Here is a 26,903-nt window from a genome sequence, read left to right on the forward strand (position 1 = left end):
TGATACTAATATTTTGTTTAATTGATTTTATTTTAGATAAATTTGCAGTACTTTGTTTAATTTAAATCTAATGGAAGCTGCAGTCAAATATGATATAATCCCGAGTTTGGCTTGTTTTTTTGAGGACTTTTTTCTATATTGATAAGTGACTAAGATTATAAATCAGCAATAAAATTTTATGTCGGAATTAGTTTAAAGCTCTGACATTTTGTTCTAGTAATATAACCGGCCTATAAAGACATAATGAAGATATTCTAGGAAACTCACCTTTGTGCCTTTGCCATTCCGAGAACTATACAGAAATAACGAATTGCAATTCAAAATGTATTTAGGTTTAATGAAGACAATCGACTCTGTAACAGCAATAGATATTAAAGCAAATTGGAAAATAATAGAGACTAGAAAAAAAAGTTAAATGCATTTACGGTGGCATATTACATTTTATTAAATGTGTTAAGGTTTATGTAGTTTTGGATATAATCAAAATAATGCCAACATTTGAAAATTTTAGGGGATTAAATTTTGTAAAGTTTTGTACACCACCTTAAAAAGGCGGAATTCATCTGTCGAAAGATGAAATGTTACAATAGTCGAATATCTTCCATTCGAACTTGAATAATGCGAACAATACTTTTCGATGGAACTCAACGCCAGATCCCTGCTTAATTCCCAAATACAGTCGAACTTAGTTCACACAAACTCGACGGGACAGGCAAAGTTTGTTCCAGTTATCAGTAGTTCTAGACATATATCAAAAGGGGATTTAACGGGGTCTGACGATGAGTTCGAGCAAATGGTATTATTCGAGTTATCCTAGTTCGATAGATGTTCGACTGTCACGCATATAGTGTTCGGATTCAGTTTTTACATTTTCTTGTCCGTTCGGATCAAGGAGACAATTTAATAACTGTTTAATAGAAATCCGCTTAAGGCGTGAATGGTGTTGTAATTTGCATTGCCTCTCATGAACAGACTCAAGTCTACTACTATTCTCCTGTGTTGCATTCCATGCTAATAGATTTTATTAAGCTATATCTCGAAGGCAATATATTACTCCTAACATAGCTGTAAAAAAGAAGCAGTATAAGGTTTGAAGTCCTACATTTAGCATGTGAAGCTACTTTGCAGAAAAGTATGTGCTACTTTGTATCTACAGATGCCAAATTCGACCAAACAAATATTGTCACTAATTTCCAGAATACTGATGCAAAAGGTTGTCACGTTTGTCAGGTTAATAGTGTTTTACCATTTGTCAAAGGTTATTGAAGAATACTGTATCAAACTCGCTTATATCAAAATTTCCGCTCTCTTGAAAACATTTTCAAGTCCCATCCCGAAAACACATGCACAGAATATTTTTAAGACGAATTTCGGTTATCTCGAAATAAACGCTCTATCCCTTAGAGTTCGAGGTAACGAGTTTCAAATGTATATTGAACAAATGGTATGCCAAACGTAATTTTAGAATTACCGATTAAAGTGGTGCAGATAAAGAAACATCATGCAGCCCTGTGCCTTGTTGCTAGAAAAGCCTCATTTACTGTTAATTAATTTACATGTGGAAAATCCACGTTTTAAGGTAAACAACAAAACATTGACTTACATTCGAGATCATAAGGATTTTATTTAGTACACTGTCACATAATATTATTGTTATGACTATCGAAATATATATTTTACGTAAAATGCGATTTAAAGACTTCTTACTATGGACCATATTGCTGGGTTTGTACGAGAGGGGAGATGTATGGAAGGAGGGTAATTTAATGCAAAATACTGTCACGTGCGAATTTCGCTTTCTTTTAATGTGATATAATTATTGTCTTTTCATATGTAGAGATTTTTTAATGTGCGAATAGTTTTTTCTATAATTATTCGCTTCCTGACGAGAGTACTTGACTTCTTAATGATGTCTCAATGACTGAAGCCATAGTTAAGTGTAAAAGAGAAATACGGTGTCATACCATATCCAAGTAGATTACAGATTGTCATCGAAGGAAGAACTTGTTATACATTCTCTGTTATATGTGTCACAAGACATCGCGCTGTCTCTACATTAACAAATGCCGTCTAGAGAATATGAGAGAATTTCGCCAACTGTTAAAATAAAGAATAAATTCGCGTATTACATCCTTAAATGACATGTGTGTTCATGCTATTCATTTTACTTAAATTTACTAACAACGCATTCAAGACAACTAGGATTGCTGTAAAAATAAACTTTCATATTTGGCTGAATTCCCTTAATTTTGTAACAGTCAAAATTATAGTACATTTGTATATTTTTGATTGGACGTCTTTTCACATTGTACTGCCTTTTTTTAAACATTTTGCTTGAAAACTGCTTTAAGAACAGCGCGTGTTATGAGAAAATGGCTTATTTCTGTTTCCAATTATTTGTTAAATGAACAAGTTAATCTAAATCATTAAATTATCTCCTATTGAATTTCAGCTAAATTATTAGTTTTAATAGCCGTGCAACAAATTCTCTTTATCCACAGAAGCAATTTAACAATAGTAAATCTCATAGATTTATTTCTGTTAAAACGAAGTAGTTTTAACGTTCAACGCAAAAGATCATTGTTATCGCGACTGGGGGTTAAAATTATCAACCTTAAGAATATGTAAAAACAATATCGTTTTTTTTGGACTGACCTGCACAATTTCACGTTTGATCTTTTTTTTTTTTTTTGAAAAATCGTTGTGAAATGTGAAGTCGTGGAGTTATTTGTTTTAAAATTTTACGATTTCAAGTTTTATGAAAAAAGTTGTGCTTCATGATTTCAAACTTCACGATTTCATGCGAAGTTGGGAAGTGTTAGCTCGTTTCTTTGAAACAGGAATGAACTCCCAGGTTTTTTATGTATATGCTTTCTGTTACAATCGTATTCAAAGCTATTTCAGATGCTTGTTTATATTATTTGTTAGTTTCGAGTTTTATGTAAACTTCCACAAGCAAGCCGTGCCTTTTGTTTCCATTTCGTATTTAAGGGATTCATTGTTGAGGTTTCTTTATATACACATTCCATTAACTTTTGAACAATGTTGATCATTATTTAGAGTTTGTGCATCATAGAATGATTTAAATAAAGAAATATACATATCTGATTGAATTAGGTGGATTTGGTATTGACCAGGCGCAACTGTGTTCCTTTATTTGTTCGTTTGGTTTTTGTGTTATTTACTTCGTCTAGGTGTTTTACTGTGTCTGTGTGTTTTACATTTTTGATTATCTGATTCAGTTCATCATGTATATATGTAGTGTATGTTTTCAGGACAATCATGTCCATTCAAATACTTCTGTTAGTATAAGATGGCTTGCTGTATGTTTCTGTTGGCTCTTTGGTTAAACCTTAAATGGCATTATAGCTTATTTCAGAGCAAACTGTTCTTCTGTGCATGCGAGACAATTGCTATAAAATGTTTTTGTTTTTGTTGAATCACTGTGATGGAATTGAATAAAAATGTTTCATGTACAAACTGGATATGAAATCTCATTATTTATGCTTAACATTTTGGTGTAACGTGCTCTTTCTCTCTTAGCATTGTAAAACATCGATTGCAAACGGCATTATTAACCTTTACCCTGTTAAATTTCTAAAATGGACTTGTTCATTGTTCAAGTTTGGGCAGCACCATTTAATATTCAAAAGGTTTTTCACTGGAAATTGATTGACTGAATAGCGAGCAGTGAAGACCATGGTCAGCCTGCATGGACGCCAATAGGCTAAAGTTTAATATACATTCTGTCTGCAATGTAACATTTGTTCCACTTTTCCGGGCTATTCACTCGACACTATCTGGCATTGAGATACTTGTCTTATTCAACCTTTTCTCTTATGATTTACGACCTCCATGTTTGTCATTTTCGTGCACACGCACAGTGTGCGATTAGTTACTTACTGTTAATAAATTTGCTTTGCCTTGTGAGTCTCAAGATATTATGGCATGTTACATAACATATATCTTTGCACTTACAAGCACTAAGAGCGAGCTGATGTTAGATTATGAAATAAATCAAGGTTAACATGATTAATAAATTTCCATTTGGGCATGGGCGTTTCTAAACTGTGTTTTTATTAATACATTACATTGTCTTCACATATGTTTTTTTTTGGGGTTTAACGCCGTTTTTCAACAGGTGGAGGACTAATGATTTCAGACACAATGTCGTTTATCAAATAGTCACGGAGAACATACGTCCAGCCCGAGGATCGAACTCGCGACCCCGCGATCCGTAGACCGACGCTCTACCTACTGAGCTAAGCGGGCGGGTCCTTCACGTATGTAGTGCAGAACTGAACAAATATCAATACCTTTGATAAAAAACCAGGAATTTGATTTTATTATACAGGGAAATAAGCCAGATATTTGGTCAGATCAAAATGTACCATAGATTCAGCTGTAAGCCATTTCAACCGGTCTTTAATGTTACACTTACCGATAAAGCCATGCTATTTCCCTGTTACGCATAAATAATTGACTGGTCGTGATTGTTATCATTTAGGTTTGATTAAATGTAACATTATCGATATCCACACTGTGAAAGACACGTGTCAGTTCGTTAATCTCATTTCCTATCTCAAAGAACTTTTCGCCCTTTCGTATGTTTATTTATATCGAGGGTGTCTATGTGAATATAGAGAAAGTTGAACCCATGATTATTGGTGTCTTTTTCTAACTATAGAGCATAAGATTGTTTACGTAACGTCACACCGACATTATTGTAGTTCATATGGTGACCTCCTAGCGTTAGATGGCGCAGGAAGGCATCAGGAGCCTCTTGAGCACCGAACATTATTTCATCACTAGAGTGCACTTGGGTAAAATCATTCAAAGGTTTTCATTAAACTATCACAAAGATCCCATTACTGATAATACCAAAGATTTATACTGCTTTCAGAGGACAGTTTATTTCTTATTTTGTCAAATAGAAATGATAACAATCCTGAATTAAGGCTCTATCTAAGGCATTCACTAGTGATAGGTTGCAGGATGTAGCAGCACTTAATAGGCATCTAATAGTTTGCCTGCCTCAAAGAGAAATATAGTTTTGGCCAATACACCACAGAAGAACACTTAATTATCGATGGTTGAATATAAAGCTTTATAATTAAGACAGTTTACACCGGTATCCCATACAAACGCTTTGCAATTACGAATGGAAAAATAGAAAATAAAACCCAACTAATTATCGTACGTTTATATATTAAGCTTACTTATTAGAATTATAAACCCGTACCTGATAATCCCATATCGAAAACTGGAATCCCGGGTTAAATTTAGATTTTTCTAAACTTTCACTTTCAAAATGTTGCAAGCAAGGCTCTGACTGGAGAAGGAGTGTCTCATTAGCCTGTCCTCAGATCCAAGGTGCGTAGCATTAATTGGAGATGATTTTAATCAGATTGCTTTATTGCCATGAAAATAATTAAATTTAACTGTTTTTTTGTGGAGGCCTTAAACTCTTCTTCTTTGCCATGAAAATAATAACTGGTAACTGTTTTTTATTCAGGCTTTAAACTGTTCTTCATTTGCAATGAAATTAATGTAACTTTAATGTAACGTTGATTGACATTTAATTTAAACTTGATATTTTCCATTAAGATACTTGTTTCAACTTAATATTTCCTGTCATGATTATTATAATTGCGTTACGCTGAGAGAAATATGCAAATTTTCCTTCGAAAGCCGGAATTCATTAACTCCAGTTATTATTATTATCTGCTTCAAAACGTGAGACTGAATATTACGAATATTATTATGTAATATTGTTTAGTATTTTTTTAAAGAACTACCGTGTTATGTTTGTTGATTAATGGCTAAGTACATTCGAGTTAATATTATACTTGGGGAATAGATTTTAGTTTTGCGTGCTATGTTGGCAAATACAACAAGGTTTTGAGTTCAGATGCGTAGTAATCTAATCACAAATGCCGAAGGCTTTACGACGCATCTGAACGAAAAAAAAAACGTTTTTATTTGTCAACAAAGCACGTTAAACTAAAATCTACTTCCAATTTAACACGTTCGAATTACATCAGGAAGGGATACTAATCTGTGATTTCATTATAAAATGCGGTTTTAAATACGAGATACTAATCTGTGATTTCATTAAAAAATGCGGTTTTAAATATGAGAGAGTAAACCGCCGAAGGCTTTACGACGCATCTGAACGAAAAAACGTTTTTATTTGTCAACAAAGCACGTAAGACTAAAATCTACTTCCAATTTAACACGTTCGAATTACATCAGGAAGGGATACTAATCTGTGATTTCATTAAAAAATGCAGTTTTATATACGAGATACTAACCTGTGATTTCATTAAAACATGCGGTTTTAAATACGAGAGAGTAAACCGGAATAGCCAAAAGTAGGTCATTTTGCGAAAAGTGTTTTAATCGACAAGACAATACACGGTAAAATCCTTCTTTGTTTATATAAAAGAAAATCCTAAAAGTGTTAGAATGATGTATTTAGTTAAATTTCATCCATACACAACATTGTTGCGTAAACAAAATTTAAAATAATCAGCTAGATATAAACAAGTCAGAAATTGAACTATTATTAATCACGAATTCCATAGTACAACGGCGAAAGAAATATTTGATGTATGCGATAAAGAAAACTTCATCAATAAAAAGCACAGGTTGTTCTGGTTTTCTCCTTTGCCAATCTATATCATTTAACTTCATTAAATTTTGAGAGAAACTGATTTTCGTATTGTTATTAATCACAAGTGATAGCATTATTATGTGCAACAAAGAATTGTAGCATTTGTCACTGTCTTTCTAACCTTCCGACAAAGACGGTACTGTAAAGCCCATATTTTCGCTGGGTCGAAATTTCGCGATTTTGAAATTTTGACTATGTCTGCTAGGTTTAATATTCGGGAAATCGTAAAAATGGTATCCTACTTGAATTTGCTCGATCTAAATGGTGAATATTTTCGCGAGGATTAATTTTCGCGAGATGTAGGTCCTCGCGAATCTAGCGAAAAATAAACACTCGCGAAAACTTTGGCTTTTACAGTATTTCTCCGAAGAGACTATACACGCTTTACTCCGTATAATATCCTCATAAAAAAGTTGAAACCGATTGAGCATTTAGCCTAATAACATTCTTTGACTTCAAAATAATCACTGTCTGTAGAAGAAACCTACCATTTTATTAAATGTCAAAGATTTATAGGGTATGTCATTGAGAAGGAATATATTTCACTTATTCTAGATTTCTGTCCTTGAACATATTTTAATCATGCACACTAGACGAAATTTCTAACCAAAGTCCTATTATTTTCTACAATTAGTATAACTATGCAATCTATCACAAGCTTAGAAAAAACAGGTTTAAATAACATGCTTAAATTTCGAAGTAATTGAAAATGCCATGATATTGTCTAATTCATTTTTTGACCTCAGACTAATTTTAAAAAAGTCACAAAATACGCATAAACGTCTGGAATTTATAAGGAAAATTATAGCAGAAGGAAAACATTTCTTAGACAGAATTTAATCAAACTTATATTTCATCATAATTAACATATAGTTCAGTATCTACCCTCTGTATCCCAATAAATGCATAAACTGCATCTTTAATAAAAATATTTCATATATATATATATTTGTGACTTTTTAAATTAGTGCAATATGAGGTCGTAAAATGAATAAACTGATGTGCTAATGCTATTCGATTGGTCATAGTGTGCACTTTATTACTAATAAATTAACCCAGCTGTTTGATATTTTAGATTATATCACTTTTTGTAGAAATGAGCACATTTTTTAGCATTTACATTTTTTTCTCGTTGTGCACCCTTTAGTATACGATCATCTTTATAACCGGGAAATATCAAGTTACTTTACAAATTAGTGTATTCTTCAGGAGACACGCCTGGAGATTTGAGGTTTACTATTTGCACTGTTTGCCACTCAGTCAGTATCTTTTTGGTAAGCACCCCTTTAAACATTCATTTGTACTGTCAAAATTGAAAGATTGACAAGTTCATATTGAAATTAAGCAGAGGATGGACTAAGCTTTTCCAGTTGATCATACTAAATATGGATATGTTTGTCCATTACAATATCCTGCGATCAGCCGGACATGTAAAGCAATACTTACAGCCAGTCCGCACGTTATATTGATTGTAATGGTAATCCAATATTTTATTAGTCACTGTAGTATATGGTATTATGAAGCTTATGTTCATTTGTTAAATGCTTGTATTCTCTGGTCACGACATAAAAGTCCTTATAGAACAACAGACAAAAATAATAAATGATGTCAAATATGTGCCATAAAAGTATAGTACAGTCAAATTTGAAGACCATATTTTGAAAAGTACAATGATATTTCTTTTTATGTGCAATGGCACTTCTAGTTTCCTCGCTTTGCGCTCAGTATAAAATAATTCTAGGACTCCTCAGACCGGTGTCAGTATAATGCCACTCGGTGGGGTATCAAGTCACGAGTCTATGACATAATACACAATTAATACAGGACTATAAATATTGGCAATGTGCTCACTGCTACAAGTACACACAGTGACAGAGAAAAACTGTTGAAAAAGACATTAAATCCGAACACACACGCTCAGTTATGAATGTTTATCATTGCAGAGTTGGTGCAGCCGTTCTGCGCCTGCGCGAAATTATTATCCATTGGAGCACACGGCAAAAATACTCATTTTTTTGCATGTCCGCACGCATTTAGTGTATAATGTGCATAATATACTGACTAAAGGTTAGGGTTAGAATCACCATGGTTACAAAATATATACATTTAAGGTATTTTTGTTCAAATTTAGTTAATCCGGTATATACCGGAGTCTGTAATATATCACGGGCGCACCAACTCTGTATTTAGTCACAGCCGTGGTCATAATGCACAAAAACTTGATATGTAGAGCATGATAACTTGTACAAATACATACCACCACTGGTTTGCAAGATGTGATTTGGGAAAGACTCAGAGTTGTCAACAGTGGTGTAAAATATTCCAATTTAAGCAATGAAAATTGGCACATCTGAAAAACATAAGGAATAACTTTTTTTTTAAATGTCATAGTTAAAATTTATTGATTTTTCTCTACGTTTCAGTACTAGAGCAAATGTCATCTTAATTGGAGTAAATTTAGCATTGTTAGTGTCACCCAAGTTCATCACATGATATGCTATGATATTTTCCAATCCCATAAATGTCGTCTCCAGTCACAGCTAGTTCAACTGAAATAAATGAATCAGAGTATTTGTACAGACAAAAGACCAGGATTACCAGCATTATTTCAGACTTAATGGAACATTGTAATATATTATATCAGTTTTAAGATGCACATTTAATACAGTCGAAATTCGACATTTCAATGTCACTTATCTAAAAATTCTGGCTATCTCGAAGACATTTTCAAAATCAGTCCCTAAAATACGTGCATGAATTATGATTTTTAAGACGAATATCGGTTATCTCGAACTTAAATGCTCGATCCCTTGGAATTCGAGATACCGAGTTTCAACTGTATATTATATATTTTACTAGATGAAAAATTATTAACAAACGATATCTTATTGTATCGTTTATAACGTTTATCGTATTATTACTTATATTGTTACCACACTTTGACATTTTTTGTTTCCTAAACCGTCGGTACTAAATATAAGACTTGATTGGTCTGGAACTGCTCCATACCAGTTCGAAACAATCCATCATCTTGTAGACTAATTACTTTTATATATATAGTATAGTATTGACACATCTCTGTAATCTATACATGTAATATGTCATGGCATACGACATAAAATATTCTATCAAATACGCCCCGCTTTGGTTTTACAACGCCAAGTACATTAACAAAACACGGAATATTATTTAAGATAATATACTATATTACGTGGAAAGAACTCGTTTAAACAAAACATGGGATTATACAATGGATAAAACTACCTGAATCAAAGCTATATTTTTACCATTCTTGTTAAAATAAATGGAAACATTTTGGGTTGGTAGAGGGGTGGGGGTTATGGGGGAAAGGGGAGGGGGAGAGGATGGGGATTTGGTTGTTTCATTGGCATGTTAATTTTTTCTGCATGTCGCATTCCCTATGAATCAGTTATTCTTTTTATGCGTGCATTCAAAAGAGGAAAATGGTCTGAACAATAGTAATCATACCTCTCTAGATAAGAAAATTACAAAAAAGGATCTATCCCTTCAAACCGCTTCGAAACGGCCACAGAGTGTTAAGTCTGTCTTAACTATACTGTATACTGATTAAGAACCCCTAAAAACAATCAGGCTACTAAATAAATAACAAGCAACTACTGTTGCAAAATAAGTATTCAAATACACACAAAAGCTATCCGTTAAAATCCTATTCATACACATTTGCAATTATACAACCAAAGTGAGAAACGAGTTTTTGAAAACTAATGTGGTCTTGTGTAAATTCAATATATATAACATACATATATAATACCATACGTCCTTCGACTTATTAGCATTTTGAAAAATACATATATAAAAATTCATTGACTAGACTTTAAAAATTAGTCTTGCTGCGCGCGAACAAGCCGGTCAGGAAAAAACAGAGATCTCTTTTTGGAATGCTCTGAAAACCTATGTCCGTAGCCATGCAAGACCGCTTAATGACGTCTCTCATTTTCTGCAGCATGGACGTATGCTATTATTAAAAACAAACAAGATCTTCAAACTAACATTAGATCGTCATTTTCTATATATATATACTTTCCAACACAGTGCATGTATTAAGGTGTCTTATAAACACAAAACTAAAAAGAAAATTTAATTTTGTATGTCCTTTCTACTTGAGTGTATCCGGTAGACTGAATTCACATTTCAATAAACAACCTAAAGTAAAATACACCCACGAGTATCCCGTGCAAAAATTTACACACTGAAACTATTCTTCTCACAAAAGTAAACGCAACGTAAAGACAATATTTTCGCGCTATACTGCCGAAACGCGCGAAAATTTCAGTCTTAACTATACTGTATACTGATTAAGAACCCCTAAAAACAATCAGGCTACTAAATAAATAACAAGCAACTACTGTATGCATTTGCCAGACAAGCATGTAGACCCTAAAAAGTCAGGGCTTGAGCATATGGCTGTAGTTAAATACATGTAGTATAAGATTTTTTTTTTATAAACTTAATTTTTAAGACACCACAAGTCTGCTTGACAAAGAATCTGCCACGTAGCCGTCTTTACTACTGTCGGACTTCCACCGACCGTGACGTTTCCAACATCTGTCATTAACACCGGAATTTGCGGCTGTGGTTGCCCTACCAGATCTTAGTGAATGAAGGCCTATGTTCAAATCCCCCGTGAATGGACGTAATCTACCTATAATACCTTCCCTAGCCCTTGTATAACTTAACGGTTTGCTTTTGAAAATTAATTTACAAGTAGAATTTGATCTAAAACATGGTCTGAATAAATAATTGCTATCAAAAATAGTCTAATTTGAAAAAGACAAATAACGTCTTAACATGTTGTAAGAACAAGCAACAGATATTCCTTTACTTATAACTATTTCATGCCCTAGTCTATATTGGTCAGTCTTACTTTTCCTAATTTTCAGACAAAAATGGTCATCACGAAAAACAATATCGTTACAACGGAGTGAACTCAATTCATCATATCTTAGAAAACCTGCAAAACCAAGTAATATCATACGCAAATCTCTTACAACTAAAATGTCTGAAGATTCAGAATATTCAGCACAAACGTCAATCAATGTCTGTGTAGACAGAGGCTCCTTTTTAGAAGTTGGTTTGGAATTGTTTCTTTTAGCATTATCTAATAAAGTCTTTACAAACCAGTTATCAGTAGGGTCTTGAAGCCCTTTCAAACCGTGTGCCCATTTCAAACTATAAACAGTTGCTGAAATCACGTGATCCGAAAAACGCTTTTCTAATAAATCCGTAATATATAATGCGACATGAATTGGAGAAGCTGGTAAGGAACTGCCTCCCTTCTCAGAAATGAACTTTTCCCACTTCTTAAAATATGAAATATACTTAATGTTTGTATTGTCACTTCGTGAACCCGATAACTTCTGTGCCATTTTATATGACCTATTAAAGGCCACTGTCAGTGGATTTACAACCTGTGGAACCTGCTTAACTTCAGATATACAACCTTTTTCTAAAAGCTTATCAATCTCTGATGTCACAATCTGAGTATTATCTCTGGCAGATTTGTTGATTTTTAAAATTGCTTTTTCAGGAATTGCCTTTAAAGGCAATTTATAACCATTTTCAATTACATCTATTATAAAATTACCTGCACCTGCACTTTTCCAATGTGCAATATTATCTCGGAGTCGCCCAACAGGGGACACAACTTTGCTTGAACCTTGAACGCTCAAGAATTGTGCTTTTTCAAAAACAAGATCTGAACATTTTTCTATATTATAAAATCTACTTAACTGACTAACGCTTGAGTCATGCACCTCTGCAGCCTTGACCTTGCAGTCCGCCTGCCAATGACCTGGTCTCCCGCACCAGAAACAAAGCCCTGGTTTTCGCCCGAGAGTCTGAATCCGAGCACCGACTGGAGTCGAAGATGTAGCTGTCGCTGCACTTGGTCCTGGAGTAGCGTATGGGGTAAAACGCCTCGACTTTGAACGCTTATCCTGCCTAGCCTTTCGATCAGCCTGAACCTGAGCTCGATACATTTTCTTTTCGTCATCAGATCCTTCCGCTAGCGGATGCGCCTCATATTCTTTAACCACACGCCATCCTAGGTCACTAGAATCTGCCAATTTTATAATTTTTTGGCGGTACCTTAAAGTGTTCATACCTTCAATAACTTTCTGTGTGGCGGCTTCTGCTTTTGCCGACCCGCTGGAAACCAACTTGGCAAGCTCGTCCTTTGCTTCAGCTAAACGTCCGAGCACTTTTTTGTTTAACTTGAACTGCTCCTCGTTTCCCCGCTTTCGAAACTGATAATTGTCACTGGAATCCAATTTTAGCTTTAATTTTTCCAGCTGAGAATCTGAGATTCGTTTTTGAGTTTCTGTCAAAGTTTTCAAAAATTCCGCTAACTTACTTGAAACTAAACTTTTCATTTTACTCAATAGTTCATTTTCTTCTGCGGAATTATCCATAATCTGCCACGTGGTCGCACAAACTCGCAAATTTAATTTTGTATGTCCTTTCTACTTGAGTGTGTCCGGTAGACTGAATTCACATTTCAATAAATAACCTGAAGTAAAATACACCCACGAGTATCCCGTGCAAAAATTTACACACTGAAACTATACTTCTCACAAAAGTAAACGCAACGTAAAGACAATATTTTCGCGATATACTGCAGAAACGCGCGAAAATTTCAGTATTATGGGCAAAAAAAAAAAGAAGACCGTAGCAATAAGATACATTTTGGAAAACCAGATATCTACTATAAAATCTATCATTGACACACTTAACTTAATACTTTCCGGAGACGTTTAATCTCTCCTTTTACAGGATAATTGCTTTAATCGACAATTTATAAGCGTCCCGAAGGATCGCCGCCACGGAACGGTCTGCCATAAAAAGCTGAAAAGGGTTACAATGTTTTAACGGTTTTGAAAAAAAAACAACGTAACATTAACCTGTTTTTGAAACAAAAACCTGACCTCAACTATCGAATACACCATTAAACTACTTTACAAAACACTTTCCTGAAATGTTTAACCTATCTTTTTTTGACGAAAACATTGACGACGTTCCCCAGGGATCCTGTTTATACTATTAATGACACTTGTTGCCTTATATACTTATTCAGAACTTAGCATAACATTAACATAATTGTTTCCGAAGCACAACCAGCAACCATCTTCCTAATGGAGACAATTCGCGGGCATTCCTACTTACAGTGTATCAATAGCTCCGTGGAACAGACAAACCATTTATTAAGACAAAATAGTTTACAACCGCTTTTATCATTAAGTAAATGATGTATTTTATTGGCTGTGACACCTTACTTTAAAATAAAATATGATGTTTGCTTTCCGTTTGATTTTAAAGAGTTCATCCCATTTTTTAACAATATAAAAAAGTGTTTCTTTTAAAATCTAAAAGTCATTCGCAGCGAATGATAATATTATATCAGTTGTACTGATTATTAGTGTGAACCTAAAATCAGTCTCTGTCCCCACAAAGAATTGATAATGGTACGGTCTGTACGTAAGTTTTTTTTCCTTTATGCCGATCATTACCAATTAAGTATTTTGTAAAGTTCGTCACCGCAGCATTAATGGGTTTGTAATTACAACAAAATCACCCGCTAAATTTAGCGTGTTTACGCAATTAGGGAAGAATTACTTTATTTTTTCCTTTTATAGCTGCCGAGAAAGTACTTTATTTTATGGATTCAATCGTTCTATGTAACACCAACGTAGTGGAGATATGGTGTTTAAGACATACTGCCAGCTTGTTCAATATGACAAAACAGTTAGAAGCAAAAGCTGATCATTTTCCATACAAATAAATTTGCATTTTAATGGTCTATTATTATCCTATTATTTACTATATCTATTGGCTTCAAAACAGTTACTCGGTTCCTAAAATACCACTCTTCCAAGATTTTCATTTAAAAAAAAAAAAAAACAAAAAACAAAAAACAAAAAAAAAAGCAACAGGTTATACGACATAAACGAAAATGTTGCAGGCTCGGTTTGATTAAGCCTGTTCATGAACGGTAGTAGAAACGCAACCCTCTAGCCCCGGGTTGAGCAGAACTCAACATTAACGAATGTTATCAGTACTAGAATATAATTTAGAGACACCCGCAGATGTATTCAGACGGCGGTGCACATGGAACCTTCATAACCAGAGTGCAATTCCACGAAAAGTGGCGCATAGTCCCCAGTAATTATAATGGTGTTTATCTAATCAGAAAACAATGTTTTTAACAAGAAAAATGGAATTTAGAGAGGTTATTTGAGGTTTCGGATCCTCCATATCACAGAAACTACCAAAGTAATAAAAAACAAAAACAAAAAATAGAACAAAACTAAAAAGCAGGCATCATATCCACAGCCAATTTTCCTCGGAAGAACCAGTACTGGCCTATTTAAGACGCCCAACAGCATATGATGTATTATCATAAATTTCCAGTATCTGTTACGTTAAATAAAAATTTAGCTGTGCGGGTGAAGAATACCCCTTGCATACCACTAATTGACAATATTTGATGATTCATAAACGTATGCATTTGTTCCAGAAATATCTTTCAAAAGGTGTTGCCCCTTAGATAGCATATGCAGACGCAAGATTTGCTCGACGAGAAAATTTATAGTAACGTGTTATTAAATTAATTCAAAGCGATGTCATAGGATATTAACGGCCAGTTGGTCAAAGAATCATCAGCTAACATGCGGTCTGGGATTTTCGATTATATTTTGTTAATTTCCAATTTTGTTAATTTCCAACATAACACCATCATTACAATTTTTTCTATATTGAGTGCAACGCAAGACATTAGATATTACCTGAAATGAGTCTATTATTGCATTACGCAGTAATATTTGCTCCAATGAACAGTTTTAAACTATAAATGGGTATCATATTTTCGGAAGCTCATAAGTAGGAAATGTCGTAACATATCACATTTGTAAATGAATCGTTCGTTTTAATTATACTCCATATTTCAATTTATAAAAGACAAAATAATCATTTGTATTCCCCATTTTATACAAAAGGTTATACAAATAAATTTGTACAGAACTTCAAGACATAGATTTACTACCCACGTTAAACACTTTTTTTTATTCTGTAATGACAGAAGTAACAGAGGAACTCTCATAAACATTTATGCATAAACAAATAGCTTTTTGGTATTAATAAATATTACTATGATCCTGTTTCTGATCTTTTTTTCGCCAAATTCTTTGTTAAATGTTCACGTCGTTGGCATTGTAATATTCGCTCCATTAAAGATTTTTAACTATAAAAGTGTATCATATTTTTTAACTCATAAGTTGGAAATTTGATCACATATCACATTCGTAAATGATTCGTTCTGTTTTAATAATACTCCATATTTCAATTTATAAAAGAAAAAATGATCATTCGTGTTTTTTAATTTATACAAAATATCATAAAAATGAATATGTACAGAACTTCAAGAAATTGATTTACTGCCCAAGTCAAACACATTGTTTCTTTTTTTTATTCTGTAATGACAGAGGAAACAGAAGAAATCTTAAAAGCAGTTAAGCATCAACAAATAAATATTAGATATTAATAAGAGGTTAATATACGGCTTGGTTGTGCCTTCCTGCCATATTGGCACCTCTAGAGTCATAACTGCTCGAGGGATTTAGCCCATTATGAAACTAGGTGTAAACAAGTTACGTAATGTTGATAGTTTATTACAAAAAGACAGGGCCGCTAAATGTCGCTGACTTCAAATAATGTGCCCCTAATCGATGTTGATTCGAGAAATCGATTGAGAGGTATAATTCTTTTTGTACATGTAAGGAAGCCATCAAGCCGGCTTACGGAATGTTGGCCCATGCCTTTAACAATGCACTTAGGGGCATCTGGAGTCTCCCTGAAACAAAGCCGCCAAATGACCTAAATTATATGGGTGTGACTCTAAACATACGTCTGCACATTTTAACCCTTACCCTGCTAAATTTCTATAATGAACCTGTCCATCTTTTAATTTGGACATTAACTGTTAAAAGGGATGCTTATCAAAAAATAAAAATAAAAGATACTGATTGAATGGCGAAAAGTACAGACCATGATCAGACTACACGGATGTGCAGGCTGATCATGATCTTCACTGGTCCCAAATGCATGCAGAAACAGTTATGTCCAGCTTGATAAGGGTTAAACGAATCTGTTTTTGAAAATTTGAAATGAGATGTCAAGTTCAGTAGACTGTGGGGGCATATCAACGAAATGACGATATACTCTTACGCAGAAAAATCAGTGTTCCATTCGTTTAAAGCAATATCCAGGGAATTCAAGTTACCATTCTAGATCGTAATTATATGGTATGGGATCTATGTTTATGTAATATTGTCAGCGAAATAATCATCAAATGAACATTATATTAGTATAATTGGACTTACTGCATAAAACGCTTCCTGCTTAACGTTATTTTGGTGAGTTTCCAAGGCCTCGTTATTCATATTTCTAGCAATGAACAATACATAGCAATGCAATATTTATGGAATATCCAAACCTACGCTGTGTAAAGCTAGTCCTTGATTTGCTGATCATATTCTGTCATTAACATTTCTACACAGTAAAAATTGATTCAGTCCTGATTTTTCACATCAGATCGTCAGAATATACTTAGACAATATAGTGAAATAAAGTGAAAAAAATCGGCGCGCTTGTTTTTTTTGTTAGATATTTGTTCTTATAAAACAGACTCGCACATTTCAAGCTGACTTGAAGAGATTATTTGGAATTATTTTAAAACGTTAAGACATCACATTTTATCTTTAAAAAGATAGTCACGTTGCCGTTTCAACAAACTGACTCATGGGTTGTCATTAAAATCTATAAAATGATTTTCATTTCCCCATTACGCGTAGTCCATGCATTATTCTACTTTATTCAGATAAATGACGTCACGCAAAGACTTCCGGTTTATAAAATGTGCCGTAATTCTGTAACTGACCAGACATTTTGAAATCGCATATACATACAGTGGAAGAATTTGGGTAAAGGAAGATGCACATTTACGCAGAAAAGAAAAGCACCGTGTGATTTTCAACTCTCTATTAAACTATACTATATTTGTTTGGTCACCGTTTTATCACATTGACACTTAAACTTTCAAGAAATGCCTGATTTCAAGTAGGCATGAGGTAAATTTTTACAATTTTGTCTTATTTACAAAATAGACTTTCTTCTGCGATAAAAGATGATAATGCATTTGTATACGAACATGGAAAATATTTTACACCCTGAAGAAAACTTCAAATAAACAGTTAATGAAAACCCGCACATCACTATTTTGCCATTTTCAGATGAAATATTCTAATATTATCAATGAAAGAATAAAAAATATTACATATCTATGAGATAAAATGTTCTACTACCCCAACTGTTTTCCTTTTTTTGTTTATTTTATCCTAACTGTCTAATTCGTTTCGTCGTCTATATTTCTATGTTAGATGCATATCATGTATACAAAGTTTTTTTATGGATGTTGGTATATTCTCTGGTTCTTTAGGATCATCAAGTGCATTCCATATTATCATAATAGAATTCCGCTCAGGCCGGTGCAAGGGGGCGTGAACGGTGTTGCACCTTTCATTACTTCTCATGACCAGATTTTATCCAAACCGAGTCTGCCGTCATTTTCTGTGCTTTCACAGACTTTATGACAAACACTGCTTTAGGGTTTTGTTTTAAAGGAGAAGGAACGTCTAAACACATGTTCATTTTTAATAAAAGCCATCGACTTACCATTCGTAACACTGAAACAATTTTAAAAATCGGACTACAATTTGAAAAAATTATGGCATTTTGAATATAAGAGTATGGCTTATCACGGAGGTAGCTATTTAGCGTGTTAATGGCTTCATTTACACACTGCTGAACTATTTATGAAGGAAATAACTTTTAAACAGAGTTTACTGTTTAATAAGTACTGTCATTCCATCTCGAAATAGTAAAGTAGCTATTCTACAGAGTCAAGAATATATAGTTTGAATAAAATTAATGTCTAAAAATGTATAAAGTCCGCCATTTTGTTTTATGTTACCATTAAAACAAATGGCTGCCATTTTAATCAAATATTGAAATCTTCATAACTTCCCCATTTCTTTGCCGATTTTGTAAATTCTTTAACTGCCTTAAATGATTTTAAGAGCTCTTTCAAACGGACTTAACAATAAAGAAAAAATATTTTTCATTTTATGAAGGCTGCGTGTTTGGAACCCAATATATTGGATCTTTGCCTTTGTTTCCATTCAAAAGTGCTCGTGATAAACAAAACGATAATTACTTGTGCTAAAGCCTTTTATATTGTTCTCCGGTGCAATGAATCTAATGTAACATTAATTACACTCGATACCGCACATTAAAATACTTGTCTTCATTTGATACCTTCATGTTACGTTTAACCTAATTACGTTAAATGATCATGAGGGGAATTATTTTATAGGAGTCAGCAAGTAAGATCTTCCGAATTTTGTAGGCACACGTTTGTTTTCTAGTTGGTTAAATGTGACAACGAGACAATGTCATATTCAAATTATTTACTTTATGTTAATTCTTAACTGGTTTAATCAGTCAAATTTGTTTGGACATGTCAGTAGGCGTTCGGTTTGAAACAACAAGACCAGAACCAAACTTCCTGTCACAGTATAAATAGTATTGTTTTCATTGGCCATAAACATTGGAACACCGGGAGCATGTTCTGGTTTACTGCAGTAATTCGCGAGGCGTGATATGTGTATCACTCTGGGACGCACGAGCATCAATCGCTTTAGCAGTACATTTGGTCCACGTGTAGTGTTTTTCTGCCAACAGTGCATACAAAGTTAACCATAAAGCAAAGTACTGACGTTTAATGGCATTTTTCTCTTCACAAAACATTCAATATTTGCAAAACATCTGAAGATCTTGGATGACTTAAGTATTTGGCTTATATATGTCACTAACCACTGTTTAAATGAAGATTACTTTTTTATATTTTTTATAATCTAGAATGAACATTTATATTTTGCGAGCTATCATGAACGAACTTTATTGCCCGTTCAAAAACGCAGTCTCCCCAAATCAAAGCTCACAGCGCGCAGATTTGCACCCTACCAACACGAACACATACAAAGAACACACACACACACACGCACACACACACACACACACACACACACACACACACACGAGGACAAAGTGAACAAATAAAGGTATACATCTGGGCACCGCCTTGGAACGGTCAGTGGCAAAAACACCACTGGGGAGCTTAAACGTAAGTCATACGTATATATAGTTTTCCCTCAAGCGTATTCGAGTAATACAACAAAAGTATATGATCCTTATAAAAGCATCGGTGCCAAGCAATATAATACTAAAAAAACAGATAATTTCGCGAATGTTTAATTTTCGCTATATTCGCGGGGCTCTACATTTCGTGAAAATTAATCCTCGCTTAAATAGTCACCATTAGTATAATTCAGATTCAAGTATGATATCATTTTTACAATTAAGCGAATATCTAACCTCGCGAACATACTCAAAATTTCAAATTCGCGGAATCTTAACACAGCAAAAATATGTGCTTTTACAGCAGCAGAACTGTGTTGATTAATTGTTCCTTAGGGGTAATGAAATTTGTAACACCATTCACGCCTCCTATAACTAGGCTTAAACTAATTCTATTAGTTTCTGAGTTTGACACAATTATAACTTTCCTTCTGTCAAAATCTCTGTGACAGACATCTGGCTCTGACAGCTGATAAATACTGAAATAACAATGAGGTTAATCGTTATGTAAGAAATAGTGTATAGAAAACCCTTTTTTAACGTTATTAATGAATGGAAAGAGGTTATATGTCCGTGGAATAATTTGAAGAGGGCTTAGCCAGAGTGAATTATTCTGGCGACGTATAACCTATTTTGAGCGTATTAATGTAGGTAAAACACGATTTTGCTATACATTTTTTCAATTCTAATGTGTCCTTAATCTAAAACTGTAGATAAATATAGTAGCGTTCTTTCTTAGTCGCAACAAAAACATTGACGTCATCCGAAGCACGTTAACTTTACGCCATTTTAACGTAAGCGTGTTTTAACAAAAACAGTGAAGCATAGTAGAATTGGGTATAATTAGAAAGGTTCAATACGATCATGCATGTAACATGATTTTCGCTACAACCGCTTGGTCTTGCCTTTATCTCTTGTAATGACTGTTATTTCATATTTTCCGGTTCTTTGAGATCATGGAGTATAGCCATTTCTACCACAAAAAGAATTCCGCTAAAGCCGGTGCTAGGATGCAAGACAGGTGTTGCACATTTCAATGCCTCTTCTGAACAGGACCCCCGCCCCCCACCCCACCTCCCCCACCCCATTCCAAAAAAGAAAAAGAATAAAAAAAAGAAGAAAACAACCGAGTCTGCTACTATGTTGCCTGGTTGCGTTCTTTGCTTCCAAAGATCCTTTCATATACTTTATTGATTAATAACGGATAGATATAACCAATTTTTCAGTTTTTGTACCAAAATGTTAAGTCAAATTCAAGAAGTCATTTATTTGCAATCATACAATGCCAAACACAAGACTCCTATGAAAACTATAGTGAGGACGAATTCGAGTCCCAAGTCGTATGACATAAAGTTGTTAGTGGGTTAGGCACAAACATCAGTTTGCTTTTCTGAAAGCTCCAATAACAGGCGTCTGTCATTGACAGTTAACTAATATTTACATATTACTTAGAAAGTCGTATAGAAATAACAGTAATAAACAGAAATTGTGTCATAGAACACTGTTTCATCAGTGTCCAATAAAGTATTATGTAAACACCAGGCAACAAAAGTGGGTGTGAGAATATTTGAGCCGCGCCATGAGAAAACCAACATAGTGGCTTTGCAAATAGCATGGATTCAGACAAGCCTGCACATCCGCGCAGTCTGGTCATGATCCATGCTGTTCGCTTTCAAAGTCTAGTGCAATTATAGAAACCATCAGCGAACAGCATGGATCCTGACCAGACTGCACGAATTCGCAGGCTGGTCTGGTTCCATGCTGGTCGCTAAGCCAGTATGTTGGTTTTCTCATGGCGCGGCACATTTCATGTTTCATTACCTTTTATGACTTTATCAATCAGGGTATGCTATTATTTTTCTTGCAGATGGTGCTTCCAAATAAGTTTCCATAGATTCTATTGTTATCCGGTTTCTTTTATGTCATGCATTTTTGTGCATTTAAATGTGCCGTTTCTACAATGTGTTTGATTAAAAAAAATGAAGACTTAGTATGTTTAAAAGATATACTATGCACATCTTCCCGACTCTCATACATTACCATTAGGTAGTTATGGTTGTAAAAAATTCTCGTCAAATGTACTAAGTTTTACTTGATTGAAGATAACTACTAGATACTTTTACAATTAAATATAATGAAGAAATAGTGACTTGTTTAACTAGTTGTTCATGCATTTTAGTGGTAGTATTTACAGAAACATACAGAAGTGATTATACACTTAAATAAGTTTATTTGTGTAACAAAGATGTTGTGCAAAAAATTGTCCTTTTTTCAAATATGAAATTCGGGCATAAGCTCTCTTCAAAGTATAAAGATTAAAAATTAGTCACGGGCAGTGGATTGAAGCCTTTTGTCTTTGACACAATACAGTACAAACTGAAAACAGTCTTCATTCCCATAATCAATACTAGTATTTTACGACAATTACGACAAATAGCTATTCACTTGCAGAGAAAACGTGTTTTGTAAATGGTAATACAGGCCGTTAAATGCCGTATAAATCAAGATTTCAAAGCCACAGAATGCCAATTAAAAATAAGCTTTGAAATAATAGAAATAAATCCTTCAACACAGTATTTGTTTTGTAAATACGGTTAGATTTATTACAATACCAGAAAACTTAATCTTTATAAACGGAAATCTGGTCAAAGCTTAAAACGAAAATTGCAGTTAAATGAAGAATTGAAATATACATATTTCTAATCCGGTAGTGATAAAGAGTTGTGGACTGACGAAGAACGAAAATGCATGGGCTATAGTATTTTGTTTTTGTCTGGTGTAATGGGCCTCGACACAATTACAGAAATAAATAACCTTTCCAGCTTTTGTTGGAGAAGAAAGAACCAAAGCGCCCCTTCAAGATTTATTTCATGCACCAGTGGGAACTTGGGTTAAACCATTGAGCTATTCGTTAGTGATCAAGATGCCTTCTTACATGAAAAAGTTCTAGACCCCGCTCGCATGGTTCAAACCCACAAAAAATACCTAAGAGACCTTCTGATAGCGTAGTTAAGTTTATGTAAATCGTCCAAGGTTCGTATAAATCAATTATATAACATACATTATATAAAGTATGATATAAAGCTATAAAAGTCCATTTTAGAGCCAGTTATATAACCAAACCTCAGCACGTATCCGTCTGTGTAAATAAAATTACGCCCTCAAGGTGAACCTCTGAACCCCTTACACACGTTACCACAGGAACACCATATAAAAATCAAATATTCTCAAGATATATAACCGTCATGACTTTGCAGAAAAAACAACAACAACAAAAACACACACGACGAAAACAAGACAGATGAGGAATATGACCACAGTTTGCCACAGTGTGATTTAAGAGTTATTTGTCATGGAGTCCCCCAACCTGTCCCGTCATTGCATATTCAAACAGAAAAACGTAGTGCCTTGAATGCAGTGTGGGTCATAGCCTCTTCCAATAAAACGTCTCGTGATTTTCATAAGGCCTTAAAAGTTGTTTGTTTCCGGTACCCCGACCTACCCTAAATTTTTGGCCCGACCCTAAATATTTGTATGATCTCGGATAATTGTTTTTCAACTTTTTAACAAAAAATTTCAAAACTGCACGTTTTATGCTATAAACATGGTCAGTGATGTTAGTAATCAACTTACTGAAGATGTAAAGGCATAATCCTCTTATATGTATTCATTTTTTTTTACATAAAACTAATTTCCGAAAAGTCCCACTTAATAAAAAAATCCAAAAAACTACCTACCTATTTTTTATGCCCCCGAAGGGAGGCATATAGTTTTTGAACCGTCTGTCTGTCTGTCGGTCTGTCAGTCTGTCGGTCCGTCCGCAATTTTCGTGTCCGGTCCATATCTTTGTCATCGATGGATGGATTTTCAAATAACTTGGCATGAATGTGTACCACAGTAAGACGACGTGCAGTGCGCAAGACCCAGGTCCGTAGCTCAAAGGTCAAGGTCACACTTAGACGTTAAAGGATAGTGCATTGATGGGCGTGTCCGGTCCATATCTTTGTCATCTATGGATGGATTTTCAAATAACTTTGCATGAATGTGTACCACAGTAAGACGACGTGCAGTGCGCAAGACCCAGGTCCGTAGCTCAAAGGTCAAGGTCACACTTAGACGTTAAAGAATAGTGCATTGATGGGCGTGTCCGGTCCATATCTTTGTCATCGATGGATGGATTTTCAAATAACTTGGCATCAATGTGTACCACAGTAAGACGACGTGTCACACGCAAGACCCAAGTCCGTAGCTCAAAAGTCAAGGTCACACTTAGACGTTAAAGATCATTTTTCATGATAGATCTAGTGCATTGATGGGCGTGTCCGGTCCATATCTTTGTCATTCATGCATGGATTTTAAAATAACTTTGCATGAATGTGTGACACAGTAAGACGATGTGTTGCATGCAAGACCCAGCTCCGTAGGTCAAAGGTCCTAAACTCTTAACATCGGCCATAACTATTCATTCAAAGTGCCGTCGGGGGCATGTGTCATCCTACGGAGACAGCTCTTGTTTTAGCATGTTACCGGAAACAAACATTTTTTACACTTAAATAACGGTCGGTAATGGCTTTACGCGTGAATTGTCTGAAGATGACATCTCCGGAAATATGCGGTTTGTGATATACCCTATCGCAAAAGTGTCTTAAGATAACTATTGAATTTATTAACTAGGCACAATTTGAATTTCCCTGATAATATTTAGCAAAAGACGTGCGACATTTGCGATAGCGGTAGCCCTGCTGAAAAACGTTTTTAGGTAAAAGTAGTATTACGAAGGCTGATTTCAACAAAATGATGACAGGCTCTAGTAAATCTTATCAGCTCCGAAATTTAAGCCTCATAAGATATTATACCGGGTTTGTTTATTTTGGATTTAGTGCCGTTTTTCAACAATTTTCAGTTATGTAACGGCGGACAGTTTACTTAACATGTTTTCCTGGATTCTGTACCTGTACTTTTCCGTCTCCCCAAGTTAATGCCAAATTCACTATGATTTTGGACACAATATTTTTTGAGTGATGGACAATTATTTTACGTGTTGCTAAAGACAAATAGCTTTATATATGGTTTAAAATTTTATTTACATTTTATGCGTATCTCTCTCGTAATTCAGTCCGAGTCAGCTTGTCAATCAGTCTTTAAAGTTGCATGTGCAGGTGGAAATACACCCAAATACAGGTGCAACTCGGTATTTCAAGTTCCTAGGATCGAGCGTTTTATTTCGAGATAACCGAAATTCGCCTTAAAATGATATTTGTGTGGTCTTGTTTTCGGGACGGAAGTTGGATAGCCGGAATTTTGAGATAAGAGAGTTCGAGATACCGGGTTTTAATCGCTACAGTATTATTCAGTAATTTATTAAGTAGTCGGGGACAGCATTAAAATTTCATGCGTAACACACTCTTTTCTCGTACAATTAAAAACTCTATTTTGAATGCACATTCACTAACAGCTTCAGAAAAGGCATTCAATTACCACAATTCATCAAACACATTTCATACTCATTATATTGAACTAAAGAGTTCGTGAAGGATGCACTAGTTCCTAATATCCGAATTAGTCGAATTTGTTTAATGTAACTTAATAACATCAATTAAACGCTGACAGTCAATGACGTATAACTTTAACAGTTTAAGTCTGTTCTATTACGGTAATTATAATTTTAATCTTGGCCACTATATGCAGGCTTTCTCCGAATGTGCGGCTCTTAGCGAGAAAAGTTAACCATTATGTTTATTTTTTTTATAAATAGAAAATGTTTTTTTTTTTTTTTTTTTTAGTTCTGTTTGTAAAGATAAATTCGATTTCTCCCTTGTTTTCAAAAGAATATTCAATGCATATGGTAGATATAATTGTCAACTGATCCGTATGAAGGTTGCCAAAGCGTATCAGTCTAGAAGCTAATATTATATTTTCCACGTGCACTTCTGGATAATTGACCTATATACACTTTGTGGCATATTGAGAACTGAGAAGAGTCAAACTAACCCATGCCACGTTTAAGCTTTGCATTTGATGTATAATTATATGTAAATATAAGGTCCAAGAATACTCGTACATGTATTTTCGTTTCGTAACAACGAATCGATCTTGAGTGTAGGGATATGTCTGTTTTTGTTATGCTGGCCTTGATAAGAGAAATAAATCTATATGAAATATTAGACAATACAATTAACAATTTCATGGCTATGGCTAAGTTAATTTGGTAGTTTATGTCCAATTCTTTTTGCGGAAACATTTATTTTACATAAAAGATAAAATGACCATTTATCTAAGCATTTAATTAAGGTAGTTCTGCACGTTTGAACTGAAATTTTTTCTACAATGTAGAATTTGATTAAACTCTGATTTTTCAAATCTTCAGAATATACCTAGAAAATTCAGCAAATAAAAAAGATAGGGTCGTGTGCTTGAGTTTTTGCTAGACCGATTTGAAAAATTGGGACCTCATGCAATATTTCATAATGGGAGTCTATGGGAAAATCATAACTTTCATAACATTTTCGCAAATAGAATTTTTTCTACAATGTAGATTTTGATTAAACTTCTCACGGTTGTTAATAAACACATGGACTATAATTTGGTGAAATAAAATGTATAGGTCCGTGTGCTTATTTTTGAGATATTTGACCATGATTAAAGTAAACCGGACATTTCAAGCTAATTTTAACTCATTATTTTGATTTTTTTAACGTGCCGTATGTATTAATATCATATTTTGACTTTAGAAATATAGCAATAGTGCCATTGTAATAAATATACTCAGGTTTCGATTAATTCATAAATTGATTTTCATTTGCGTACGCCGAATCCAGGCTTTATTCTACGTTTTCCGGATAAATAACGTTATGCCATCACTTTTCAAACGTGCAGAACTACCTTAAAAGGCTTTACATTATTTTGAGAGAAAGCTATTCACAAGTAATCATACATA

General features: G+C 34.2%; 1 protein-coding gene across 2 annotated transcripts in view; it reads left to right on the forward strand.

Moving 5' to 3' along the window:
- The window catches only part of LOC123542385 (corticotropin-releasing factor-binding protein-like), a 58,190-nt gene that overhangs the window by 705 nt on the left and 30,582 nt on the right, over positions 1–26,903 (forward strand). The gene's annotated exons all lie outside the window — the stretch shown is intronic.

Source organism: Mercenaria mercenaria, chromosome 19 (assembly GCF_021730395.1).
Source record: "Mercenaria mercenaria strain notata chromosome 19, MADL_Memer_1, whole genome shotgun sequence".
NCBI classification, from domain to species: Eukaryota; Metazoa; Mollusca; class Bivalvia; order Venerida; family Veneridae; genus Mercenaria; species Mercenaria mercenaria.